The following is a 13,893-nucleotide window of genomic DNA, read 5'->3' as shown; positions in this document are numbered from 1 at the left end:
TCAACCCCGTGAGCTTCCAGCCCCGAGGCCTCGGCCCCCCTTTGGTGGCTGAGCCTGGGGAAGGTGTTTTCCCACGGCCCCTTGGGGAGCCGTTCCGTTCCCGGCTGTGTGTGGGGTCCCCAAAGAGTCCACAGAAAATGCGTGCTCTGAGAAAAACAGGCATGGATTTCAAAACTTCTTTGCACCTAGATTAAATTGATCTTTCTTTTAGATTCTTTTATTTGAGAGGTAGAGTTACAGACAGTGAGAGGGAGAGGAGACAGAGAGAAAGGTCTTCCATCCCCTGGTTCACTCTCCAAGTGGCCGAAACAGCCAGAGTTGAGCCTATCTGAAGCCAGGAGCCAGGAGCTTCTTCTGGGTCTCTCACACAGGTGCAGGGCCCCAAGCACTTGGGCCATCCTCCACTGCTTTCCCAGGCCACAGCAGAGAGCCGGATTGGAAGAGGAGCAGCCAGGACTCGAACCGGCACCCATATGGGATGCTGGCACTGCAGGCGAAGGATTAACCTACTGCACCCAGAGCCGGCCCCTAAATGTATCTTTCAATTCCATCTTTCCCAGGAGGTCATGGGAGCCCTTTTGTGTGGGGGCCTAGGGATCACTCACCTGGGCATCTGCGCTCTGGACCACACTGCTCACCTCCCAGAAGGGGCCCTAAGCAGCTCTTCCCGGGGGGGGCGAGTGCTCTGACCCCGACTGCTGACGGACCCCCCCCACCTCACCCCGCTGCTTCCACGCAGAGCTGACCGCTAGTGAACAACTTCACAGACCAATCCCCCAGGAGATCCCCACGGAGCTGACCAAGACTGGCTCTGGAGAGCACAGCCTGCTGCCGGCCCGGGCCGCCTCCCTGCAGGAAGAGACGCGGCGCAGGGCTGGGGGTGAGGACAGCCCTTCCACGCCGCCGTGCAGCTGGGGCAGTGGGTGTAGCTCGGGGTCTCTGGGCCCTGCCCCCTTCCCGACTATCCCCGAGTCCTTCCTTCTCATCTCCCTTTAGGGGGAGTCTGTGTGGGATGGTAGGACACTTGGGCCTCTTACACCAGCCTCGGAAGGAACCCATGTGTGGGAGGAGCCTGGACATTGAGAAGGCCCAAGGGGTGGGCAGTCCCTGGCAGGAGGCTGGCCAAGAGGGCTCACGTGAGGCTGCATCTCCCTCTCCTGGGGTCAAGGTCAGGGTCAACAGGATGTGTGTGTGTGTGGGGGGGGTGCTGTGATCCCCTGCCCTGGGCCCCTGCGGCTTTCACTGGTCGTGCCAGGGCCTTCCCTGCAGCGGGGAAGCCGTGGAGAGAGGGGGCAGCAGGCAGCCTAAGCCGCGCTCATCACATCCTAAAGCCATCCTGCCCGGCTGGTCTCCCGTGTGGGGCCGGGGGGTCCAGAGCGGCCTGTGTCTTCCCCATTCTGCTTGAGGATTGTAAATCCGTCGTCCTGACTTCACACTCCCCAGAGTGAAAGTGGACGTTACTAATCAGCACCTTCAGGCAGACGTCATAAACCGAGCCTGTCTCGGGCCGCCGGGTCGTCTGTCACCCCAAGGACTCGGGCCAGAGAGGGAAGCAGGGTGACTCACTGCCCAGGCGTCTCGGTCTCCACCCAGCACGGGGCTTCCTCACAGTGCACGATTTCCTATTACATAATCCGCTCCTGAGCCATCAAGTGCAAAGGTCACAGACGCCCAGAGCGTCTCCAGCCGCCGGCCCAGGGAGCCGGGGCCCCAGAAGATCTCGCTTCCCGGTGTCAAGGTTGTCATTACGCCTCCCGGAAGCCACCTTCCGGTAATTGTTCTCACGCCTGTGCAGGCGCGCACAGGCGGTGCACCAGGAACCCGGGTATTTTTAGCACCGCCTCTGTGCTACGTTCCTGTGTTCTCATGCTGGGGGCACAGGTTTGACGAGCAGGTGATCGCGGGGGTTTGTCATGGGAGAGGAAGAGCCAGCACCTTCCGGTGGCATCTACCACCCACCATGCCCTCAGCACGGTCCCCGGAGCCAGCGCAGCATCCAGGAACTTGGGCCCTGTGCATGGAGCGAGCGTGGACGGGAGCACAGCCCCGGGGCGCCCAGGCCCCCTCCCCCATCCTTCCACGCCGGGTCCCCATCGGCCTTCGGTTAAAAAGGCAGAAATCGGAGAGGAGCTGCCTGATGATAGGTGGGGGGGGGGGGGGGGGGACCGCTTCTCTCTGTCCCCCCACGGCTGGGCTTCTGATGGCCAGCAGCGGGCACAGCAGGAGGCCCCTCTGCGCCCATCTGCCTGGGGGCAGAGTCAGAGCCCACAAGTGCTCAGTCCCCTACAAGAGCACACCTCTGCCCCTCCCCCCAGAACCTGTGACTCAAATCGAGGGTCCCACGACCCCCTCCTTGGGCTCCACTTCCCCGAAGCATGGTGAGGGGTTGTTGTAAAGGGCGTTAACCAACACTGCAGCTGCCAAGAGCAGAGAGCACGGCGTGGGGGGGGGGCGGAGCTTCCGTGTCCCCCCTCCCCCCGGGCACCTCCCCAGACCCCGTATTTGGCGGGGGTTCGCAGACGTCCCACTGGGTACACGTGGATGACTGTGTCGAAACGCGATCAGACCCGGTGCCCGTGGACGGGGAGCCCAGCACGGCCACCTGCTCAGAATCTTCTGGGCTCCCCCTGGGGCTGGGGCGCGGCCCTCTCTGGGACCTAGGGTCCTAGGGCTGGGACAGAGCAGGGTCTCTGCCCGCCTGGGAGAAACGCTGCAGCCTGCACGGGCAGGCAGCAGAGGCTCAGAGAGCAGGAAACAGGGGTGGAACCCAAAACTCCCCCACCCGTGATGTCACCAGCTGTGGCCTGGGCGAGAGCAGCTGGCGCGGGTCGAGCTCTCGCATCCCATCTCGAGCTCCAGCTCCCCCAGCTTCTTGCTGAGGTGTCTGGGAAGGCAGCCGAGGATGACCCAAGGCCTTGGGTCCTGGCTCCCATGTGAGAGGCCCCGGGGGGGCTCCTGGCTCCTGGCTTCAGCCTGGCCCAGCAGAAGGATGATACTCTCTCTCGCCCCCCCTCCAAACACCCCACTTTTCAAATAAATAAATCTTTAAAAAAATGGATTTCAGGGGCTGGTGCTGGGGCATAGCGGGTAAAGCCACTGACCGCCTGCAGTGCCGGCATCCCGTATGGGTGCCGATTCGAATCCCAGCTTCTCCACTTTCAATCCAGCTCCCTGCTAATGCACCTGGGAAAGCAGCAGAAGATGGCCCATGTGCTTGGGCCCCTGCGCCCATGTGGGAGACCCAGAAGAAGCTCCTGGCTCCTGGCTTGCCCAGACCTGGCCATTGTGGTCATTGGAGAGTAAACCAGCAGATGCACAATCTCCCTCTCTCTCTTTCCCTCCCCCTCCCCCTCCCCCCTCTCCTCCTCCTCCTCCAACTATTTCAAATAAACAAATAAATCTTTTATAAAAAATGGATTTCAGCTCTTTAGCAAGACAAGCAGCAACATTTCTTTATCCACCCCCAGGATAAAAGGGCATGCATTTGATGAAATACTTGACGCGAAGTGAATGCAAACCACCCTCCGTAATTGTGGGTAACTAATCCCGACCTCGGAAGAGGAGGGCGGCTGCTGGCTTGTCTCCTGGGGCCCTCCCGCGCCGGCCAGGCCCCGGCTTACATAAACGGCCTCTGCTTCCACCCACCAGGTCCGGCCCTCCCGCCCGCCCCGCACAGGCTGTGACTCGGAGCACAATTAGAGGCTTCCCGTGGCCTGGCTCGCAACTCCAGGGAGGACTGCCGGAGCCTGACCTTGACCCGACCCCCGGTCTGTGTGCATTTTCCTTACTGCAGGGCACATTCCAGCTCGCTCCCCCCCCCCCACCCCATGTCCTCCACCGAGGTTAGGGCACCTTCTTAAAAATGTGCAGCTGAGGCCGGCGCCACGGCTCACTAGGCTAATCCTCCACCTTGCGGCGCCGGCACACCAGGTTCTAGTCCCGGTCGGGGCGCCGGATTCTGTCCTGGTTGCCCCTCTTCCAGGCCAGCTCTCTGCTGTGGCCAGGGAGTGCAGTGGAGGATGGCCCAAGTGCTTGGGCCCTGCACCCCATGGGAGACCAGGAGAAGCACCTGGCTCCTGCCATCGGATCAGCGCAGCGGCGCGGTGCACCGGCCACAGTGCGCCAGCCACAGCGGCCATTGTTGGGTGAACCAATGGCAAAAAGGAAGACCTTTCTCTCTGTCTCTCTCTCACTGTCCACTCTGCCTGTCCAAAAAAAAAAAAAAAAAAAAAGTGCAGCTGGAGCATAGCAGGTTAAGCCACCACCTGCGACGCCGACACTCCATAGGGGCACTGGGTTGCGTCCTGATGCTCCACTTCCCATCAGCACCTGGGAAAGCAGTGGAAGATGGCCCAAGTGCTTGGGCCCCTGACACCCACGTGGGAGACCTGACCTGGAAGAAGCTGTTGGCTCCTGGCTCAGGCCTGGCCCAGCCTTAGCTGTTGTGGCCATTTGGGAAATGAACCAGTGGATTGAAGACCTCTGTCTCTGTCTCTCCTTCTCTCTCTCTCTAACTCTGCCTTTCAAAAAAATAAATAGGCCAGCGCCGTGGCTCAACAGGCTAATCCTCCGCCTTGCAGCAACGATGGTTCAGGTCCCTAGGTTCCTGCCACCGTGCTGGGCTGAGTTCTTAGCTCCTGGTTCTGACGTTGGCCAAGTCCCCGCCATGGCGAGCATTTGGGGAGTGAACCAGCAAGATGAGAGCTCTCTCTCTCTCTCCCTCTCTCCCTCTCTCTCTCTCTCTCTGCCTCTGAAATAAATAAAAATAACAATTAGCTAATTAATAACAAAAGAAAGATCAGGGGGTAAGCCATGGCTTGCAATGGCAGTATCCTACATGGGCACCATTTCTAGTCCTGGCTGTTCTACTTCCGATCCAGCTCTCTGCTGTGGCCTGGGAAAGCAGTGGAGGAGGGGCCAGGTGCTTGGGCCCTGCACCCACGTGGAGACCAGGAAGAAGCTCCTGGCTCCTGGCTTTGGCCTGGCCCAGCCAGCCCCAGCTATTGTAGTTGTTTGGGAAGTGAACCAACAGATGGAAGAACTCTCCCCGCCCCCTCTGCCTCTCTCTTCTCTCTGTCTCAGTAGTTCTGCCTTTCAAATAAATAAATAAATCTTTAAAAAAAGAAAGAGATCTGAAGTCTCTGGCGCTCCGATGTGTGATTTAGAGGCAGCTGGTCACGTGTTCCTGCCGGAGGCTTTGACCGGAACTGTCTTGTGCAGAGGAAGAGGCTGGGCCCAGGGTGTCGTCTTGTGGGCATGGATGGTGGCCGAGGCGGCCACGACCTGGCCTGGCAGCTGCCCCTCAGCCAGGTCGTCCGTGTGACTAGGGGATGCGGCTGTCTCTGCCCAGGGCCTGCCCAGCACATCTCGGGGCTCTCCATCCCTTTTTTTAAAAAACAATTTTATTGCCGGCGCTGTGGCTCACTAGGCTAATCCTCCGCCTTGCGGCGCCGGCACACTGGGTTCTAGTCCCGGTCGGGGCGCCGGATTCTGTCCCGGTTGCCCCTCTTCCAGGCCAGCTCTCTGCTGTGGCCTGGGAGTGCAGTGGAGGATGGCCCAAGTGCTTGGGCCCTGCACCCGCATGGGAGACCAGGAGAAGCACCTGGCTCCTGGCTTCGGATCAGCGCGGTGCGCCGGCCGCGGCGGCCATTGGCGGGTGAACCAACGGCAAAGGAAGACCTTTCTTTCTCTCTCTCTCACTGTCCACTCTGCCTGTCCAAAAAAAAAAAAAAAAAAAAAAAAGCAAAACAAAACAAAAAACAGTTTTATTTATTTATTTAATTTTGGCGGCAAAGAGACAGAGCAAGCTCTCCCACCCGCTGACTCACTCCCACAATGTCCCCAGTAGCCAGGGCTGAGCCAGGTTGAAGCCAGGGGTCAGGAGCTCATTCCTGGTCTCCCTTGTGGGTGGCAAAGACCCAGATTCTGAACTTGCTATGCCAGGTAGTGCCTTACCTAACGTTCTGCCGCGGTTAGGGTGTGACATCACAGGGGATGCTTGCGCAACTGTGCGGGGAACACATTTCTGAAACGTCATGTTTACAAGGAATGCAACCCCCCACTCCACCCTGGCGGCTCAGCGGGCAGCGGCTTCACCCTGACTGCTCTCTGCGGCCTGGGCCCCTCCTCGCGGGCTCAGCGTGCTGGTGGTAGCCCAGGCAGCCCCGCTGATGGCACGGTGGCCCCTTCTTTTTGGGGTTTCTTTCTTTTTTTTTTTTTTTTTGATAGGCAGAGTGGATAGTGAGAGAGAGAGACAGAGAGAAAGGTCTTCCTTTGCCGTTGGTTCACCCTCCAATGGCCGCTGTGGCCGGCGCACCGCGCTGATCTGAAGCCAGGAGCCAGGTGCTTCTCCTGGTCTCCCATGGGGTGCAGGGCCCAAGGACTTGGGCCATCCTCCACTGCACTCCCGGGCCACAGCAGAGAGTTGGCCTGGAAGAGGAGCAACCGGGACAGAATCCGGCGCCCCGACCGGGACTAGAACCCGGTGTGCCGGCGCCGCAAGGCAGAGGATTAGCCTAGTGAGCCGCGGCGCTGGCCTTGGGGTCTCTTTTTAAGAATGGTGAACCCTTCCAGAAGCCCTGCCCCGGGTGCCACGTCCACCCTCCCGCCGCGTTGTCCCTGGGGGAGCAAGGCCGTGGGCCCCGGTCCCCTTGCTGGCAGCTTCCTCTGCTGCCCCCAGCACGGCATCCCAGGCTGCTCCGCTTCCGATCCCGCTCCCTGCTAACACACCTGGGACAGCAGCGGAAGATGACCAAGTGCTTGGGCCCCTGCACCCACGTGGAAGACCTGGAGAAGCTCCTGGCTCCTGGCTTTGGCCTGGCCCAGCCCTGACTGTTGCTGCCATGTGGGGAGTGAACCAGTGAGTGGAAGACTCTCTCTCTCTCTCTCTCTCTCATTCTCTCTCTCTCTGCCTCTCCTTCTCTCTCTGCGTAACTGTGGCTTCCAAATAAATAAATAAATCTTTAAAAAAATAGAAAAAATCATCTAAAAACCACCCATGCCGTGATTACAGTCGCCCAGGGGACTCACTGCCGTGTTAATGTTATGAAAGTCTCTGCTCCTACGGAAAACAGTCGCGGCCGGGACAGGAACAAAGCCCTGTCCTGTTGCTGCCCTGGGAGCACCAGGGTCCCGCCTGGCACCGGGGTCAGTGCCGGCGGCCTCGGAACTGGGGCGTGGCTCATAATGACGTCCCTTGTCTCAGTGGAGCGCAGAATTCACTGTGGTCCTTAGCTGGGAAAAGCACGGAGCCTCGTTTATCAGACAGGACCTGGTGCAGACTTTACCTGGTAAACACGGGAGGGCTTGGCCAAGGTGAAGGAAACGGCCTCGGAGGTGGCCTGCACCCAGCACGAGCGTAGCCCAGGTTTTACCGAATTCATGCAGCCCCTCGGCCTCCCCCTCATCAAGCTGGGACCCATCGTGCCTTTCGGCTTCTCCTACGCGGAGCCCAGAGTGCTGGAATCCAGACGGTGGATTTGATACCGTCTGCCAGGGAACAAGGTTTACTTTGTTCTGGGATCCAAACAGTTCAAGCAGCGAAGTGTACTGGGACAATGAGAAAAAAGGGAATTTAAAGAAAATAAATGAAAACAAATACAAAGAACTTCCCATTATTTTCACCAAGTTAAAGTTGCCTGGATTGCACTTGGCACCTGCAAACTAGACCCTAATCCACAGATTCCAAAGGGGCAGGGTTTTCCTTCCCGCCCCGTGACGTCATGCCGTAGGCGCTCCGGAGCTGCGTTGTATCTGGGAACGATCAGATGACGGAGGATAAATGGAACTCAAGAGCCCTGGTGCACTTGTTATTTAGAGAATGCATGAGTCAAGTCAGGACGGGGAAAGAGCCCCATCCTGCCCGCCCGCCCGGGGTCCGAGGTGCCACACACAAGCGGTGAGCTGGGACAAAAGCAAAGAGCAGAAAAACCGAGTGGCCAGAGAGGCGCGAACGCAGAAGACACAGCCCTGCAGCGTGGCGTCAGCGAGTGAGGCCCCGAGTCCGCTCTGGAGCTGCCTGCCCTGACCGTACCTCGGTCTCCACCTGCACGAGGAGCTGACCACAGGGGCCGTGCTGTGGGTCTCTAACTGCTGCTGTTTGTTCTTGGAGGGAGCCGATCCTGGGCTGCGGCTCACTGAACTGTCCCGTGCTCGGGCGCCATAGGGGAGAGGGCCTGCCAGCTGCCTCCAAGGCTCTGAGCAACCACAGCTGCCTGTGCCTCCTGGGTGTGGCGTAGGTGCCAGTGGCCAGCAGCATATCAAAGGGTTTCTGGAATGCACCCCCAAGGTGCTGCTCCCCAGGGGACCCCTTAGTGTGGCAGCGTGTCATGTGGGACCAGCTCGTCCCTCATCCCCGGGGCACACGGGAGCCCCTGACGACAGCCCCACCTTGGCTGCCAAGGGCAGCAGCAGCCTTGCTTCCAGGCTGTTTCGGAGCCCACGGTCTGCACAGGCACCGTTGGGCTGGCCCGGGCGCCTCCTTGGGCCTCACAGGGACAGGAGCGAGTGCCGGGGGGTCCCGGAGGTGGAGCCTAGGCGGCCCCCAACGCCTTCTCTGTGCACCTGCCAGCTCCACCAGGCACAGGTTGCAAATACGGGGGGAGAAGCCGCGCCTGACCTGGTTGCATCACCGTATCTTGTACCACACTGAGTCACGCAGCTTACCTGGCATGCACATCGTGTCAGGGGTTGCAAGTCACCTAGGGATGATGTAACGTGTCCAGGAGGGCGTGTGCAGTTTGCGCGCAAAGACTGCTGTGTTTCAGCCCCTCCACGGCTGCTGGCTTCGCAGAGGGGGGACCTGGAACGAACCCCACGACACAGGGCGGCTGCCCCTCCTGCTTGCAAAGGCTGATGCCCGTGGAGTGACAGCGAGCAGACGCGTGCCCCTCCCTCAACTGTAAGCAGTTGAATGGGACCCCAGAAAGATGAGCGAGACCCTAATCCCAGTGGGGGCCAGTGGGGGTGGCCTTATTTGGAAAAAAGTCTTTGCAGATGTAGCTAAGAACCTTGGACACACTGTGGATTTGGAGTGGGCCCTCGATCCAGCGACTGCTGGCCTTAGAAGAGAAAGGAGGGAGATGTGGCGCCCGAGGACACGTAGAGGAGAAGGCGGGTGCAGGGCCACCAGGCAAGGGACAGCTGAGGCCATCGGCATTGAACAGGCCAGGAAGGGTCTTTGCCTGGAGCCTCAGGGCAGGGCACAGCCCTGGGACACCCTGGTTTCACCTCCATGTGTTTCTGTTGCCTGAGGCCACCCAGCTGGGGAGGATTTGCCAGGCCAGCCCCAGGGAGCCCAGCACCCACATCCTGAGCCTTGCGCGTGGCAGGAAGGCGCCTGTGCCCTGCGTGGGAAGGTCGGAGCTGCACCTGTGCCTCCTGGGGAGAGAGAAAAGTCACGCAGGCTCTGGGTTTGGCGTCAGCATGGCAGAGCATTCCTGCGGCCGGCAGACCTCCCGTGGTGTCCTGCAGGCAGCTGGGGCCCCAGCCCCGGCACGCACAGGGCACCTGACCAGAAGCCGCCAAGGGAGGCACCGTTCCTTTTAGGACAAGTTATGCATTTGCACTTGATCATTTTAAAGTCGAGTGAAAAAAAATAAATAAGTCAAGTGAACTTCCTGAACTTGGAGGGACATAGAGACTGCTGTGCCCAGCTAGGCAAGGTGAGCTCCTGGTGTGTCCCCTGAGCCCTTGGCGCCCAGGTAGCAGGTGGGCTCCCGGGAACCGCTGTGTCTCTGTAGCCTGTTTGTACCCGGAGCTCAGCACACGAGAGCTGGTCTTTAAATCACTTTTGCCTACCAGTCTTTTGAGTGAGTTCCTTACTGTTTTTTCTGTTTGGGGAAATTGAAGATGGGGAAGGGTTCATGTAAATTACAGGGTGATGTTGGTTACAGGAAGGCGGTGCTAATCACCCAGGGGCAGAGCCCCGGGAAGCAGTTGGGGACAGCCCAACCCTTCCCAGTGTCCATCAACGTTTTCGCCCGGGCTCAACAACCTGGGCAATGCATCTTCTGACGCTGAATTCCACCAACATCCAATCTTTGAAAACATGGTTTTTTCTCTTTGGAGCTCCCTAGATGGCTCAGTCAGGCTCCCGGGCCCTGCCTGGGTGGGAAGGGAGGAGAGAGGGAGTGTCGGACCGGGGTAAAACGAGGACATGAGGGGCCCACACTGTGGCATAGTGGGTTAATCCTCTGCCTGCAGGGCCAGCATCCCATATGGGCTCTGGTCCTAGTCCCAGCTGCTCCTCTTCCGATCCAGCTCTCTGCTGTGGCCTGGGAAAGCAATAGAAGATGGCCCTAGTCCTTGGGCCCCTGCACCCACGTGGGAGACTTAGAGGAAGCTTCTGGCTCCTGGTTTCGGATTGGCGCAGCCCCGGTTTGTTGCAGCCATTTGGGGAGTGAACCAGAGGAGGGATGACCTTTCTCTCTGTGTCTCCTTCTCTCTGTAACTCTACCTCTCAAGTAAATAAATAAAATCTAAAAAAAGAAGAAAAAAAAGAAAGGAAGAAATGAGGCCATGAGTGACTCCCATCAGCCGGAGCCCACGCTGCGTCCCAGAACCCACCGGGGCTGTGGCTGCAGGAGGCCTGGTAGGTGGACGCGCCCCAAACAAGGAAGTGGAACGCAGTCTGAGGGGTCAAAAAGAAAGTAGGAGGAGCCCGGCCTCTGCTGGGCCTCGCGGGGTCTCTGGTCAGAGACGGAGTGGAGGAGGACTTTCCTGTCCTTTGTTAGTCTTGGGCAAATTACTACCACTCATCGGGCTTAGGGTGCTCTGCTTTTTTTTTTTTTTCTAAGATGTATTTATGTATTTGGAAGGCAGAGTGAGAGAGCTAGCGGAGACTTCCGTCTCCTGGTATAGTTCCCAAATGGCCCCAACAGCCAGGAGCCAGGAATTCATCCGGGTCTCCCATGAGGCTGGCAGGGGCCCAATCACTTGGGACATCCTCTGCTGCTTTCCCAGGCACATTAGTAGGGAGCTGGATCAGAAGTGGAGTGGCGGGGACTTGAACCTGCGCTCACGTGGGATGCCGGTGTGGCAAGCAGTCAGTGCTGCAATACTGGCCCCAGGATGCTCTGCTTTCCACTACTCACCCGGCCCCTCGTTTTGTCAGGGTCCTGTTACGAGCAGCAAGTCCACCCCTACCTCCGGCCGTGGGACTGGAGCCAGCACAGCCCTGGGCCTGCTCGCTGGACCTCGGCTAAGCTAGGGTCCGACTCGGCGTGGAGCGAGGGTGCCACACGGCAGGTGAAGCACGAAACCAGCCGACCAGAGAACCAGGTTGCAGTCGGCCGCTTCGTCCCTCTGAGAGGGCGGCTCACAGGCTCAGGTCACCCTCGTTCGTCCTGGATCCATCAGATGCCCGCTGTGGCCCTCACTGCCGAGGTGCCCACGTGGCTTCCCTGGGCCTGCTGGGTGACAGGAGGCAGAGAGGAGCTGGCCAAAGGCGTGGGAGAGGGGACAGAGTGCAGCCTCCAAGGTGCTTCTGCTCTGCCCTCCTGCTGGCGAGGCCTGCTTAGTGCAGAGTACGGGTCTCAGCAGTGCAACCCTACCGGGGCTGAAGAGGAGGGGTTGGCCAAGTCACTGTGACGCTGGCATCCCACGTGGGCACCAGTTTGAGTTCCGGCTGCTCCACTTCCAATCCAGCTCCCTGCTAATGCAAAAGCAGCAGACGATGGCCCAAGTGCTTGGGCCTCTGCCCCCGTATGGGAGACGTGGATGGATTTCCAGGCTCCCGGCTTTGGCCTGGCCCAGCCCTGGCTGTTGTGACCATTTGGGGAGTGAACCAGTGGATGGAAAATTTCTCTCTGTAGGTGTCTCTCTCTATATATATGTAACTCTGCCTTTCAAATGAATAAATAAATCTTTATTTTAAAAAAGTATACTGAGAAGTAGAAGAAAATGAATGGCCACAGCCTTGGTGGCAAAGCAACCTACAATTCAATGGGAGAGACAGAAGCAGTTATTTACAGTCAACCCGATGGAAGCCAACATTGCCTTCTCTATTTTAAGATTTATTTACTTATTTGAAAGGCAAAGTGACAGAGAGAAAGGATGAGAGAGAGAGAGATCTTTCACCTGCTGGTTCACTCCCTAAATGGCTGCATCAGCTGGGACTGGGCCAGGCAGAAGCCAGGATCCAGGAGCTTCCTCCGAGTCTCCCACGTGAGTGCAGGGGCCTGAGCACCTGGGTCATTCTCCACTGCTGTCCCAGGTGCACCAGCAGGGAGCTGAGTTGGAAGTGGAGCAGCCAGGACTCGAACTGGCACTCAGAGGGGATGCCGGGCCCGGAACACTGCCTTCTAGTGGAAGAACAAAGCATGGGGGCCCGAAGAAGGAGGCTCAGGGAGAAGACTCCGGGGTCCACACGGGTGACACGGGGCTACCATGGAACTGAACGGGCCGCCTTCCCTGCTGGCGCCTCTGTGCTCAGACACTGGATCCCCGCGGGTGTCTTCCCCGCTCCGGGGCTTCCCGTGGTGTCTGAGTGAAAGCAAGGTGCCGGGTCAGTGCTGGGCTCACAAGGGCATGCACGACTACACGCAGAGGCCGAGTGGGGACCACAACGCAGTCGCTCTGGGAAAAGCCAGGCGGGGCCGGCGATCCGCCGAGGACCCGCGAGGCCAGGCTTCAGAGCTCACGGTAAGTCTGTGGTCAGCAGGGTTCTGCAGCGAGGCAGTGAGCTTGTTTGTGTTTCTCACGGAGAATCCTGCGTGCGTGCGCCAGGCACCCGGAGGGAGGCAGATCTCCCAGGTCAGGGAGCCGGCTGAGCTGTAGGGAGCTGCGCCTCTCTGCAAATGCAGGAGGCTGCCCGGTGACCCTCGCGCTGGCTCCTTGGCCCCGAGTCTCCCCAGGCCAGACTGATGCAATGTGTTAGCTCAAGGCCCCTGGGTCACTGCCAGCGCTCAATTAGGAAATTGTGCCTGTAGGGTAACCTACATTTTCTGTACTTTTCCAGGCCGCCAGCGGCCAGATGGTTCACGTCAGGAGACTCTGCCTTTCACTCTTTTAGGTCCAAATGTGAAAGCCGACTGCTCCAGAAGCACACGTGGCGTCCCGTGCGTGCGTGACGTGGGAGCAGAAACGCCAGGGCCTGGCCAGGGCCAGCAGCGCCCCCGCGCCTCTCAGCACGGCGAGCATCAGGAGTTGCTGGCGGCTCTCCACGTGGCTCATGTTCGGACTCAGTTCTTCCTTCCTTTGCCGTACGGTGACGAGGCTGGGCTCTGGAGACTGTCCCTGCATGCCACGGTCTCTCCTGCCCCCCCCCCCCCCGGTTCCCTTGCCCCCAAACCTGTGATGTCGCTAACTTCCCCGGCTTTCCTCGAGGGGACCCCTGATGCGTGCCCACTGCAATGGTGAAGCCAGGGCGCGAGGACCCGCGCACAGCGTCCCCGCCTCAGGAGGGGAGAAGGGAAGCTGCACAGCTGTTTCCTGTGTACCGCGGCGGGTGCCAGGCAGTGAGAACAGGCTGTTGACACGCCGTCCTGATGTCACCAGAGGCCACTGAAGGGAGCAATTGCAGCCTCAGGCTGGTGATGGGACTTGGCTGAGCCACAGTGCTCTGCTGTGGATGCCAGGACCTGTGACCCCGGGGCTCTAGCCCAGGGGCACCGATACGTGTGGCCCTTACACAGCGTCTCCGCCACGGGAGAGGTGACATGGACAGATGAGGAGTTCACTAATGAAACGCTCATCACGGGGCCTGCGTGGTGGCCCACGTGGACCACCATGTGCCATGCCAGCGTCCCAGCCCGGAGTGCTGGGTTAAGTCCCTGCTGTTCTGTTTGGATCCAGCTTCTTGCTGGTGCGCCTGGGAAGGCAGCCGATGACGGCCCAGGTGCTTGGGACCCTGAGAGACCTGGATGGGGTGGTTGGGTGCTGACTTCCGCCTGG

Source organism: Lepus europaeus, chromosome 18 (assembly GCF_033115175.1).
Source record: "Lepus europaeus isolate LE1 chromosome 18, mLepTim1.pri, whole genome shotgun sequence".
Taxonomy (NCBI): Eukaryota; Metazoa; Chordata; class Mammalia; order Lagomorpha; family Leporidae; genus Lepus; species Lepus europaeus.
This window is presented reverse-complemented; position numbering follows the sequence as displayed.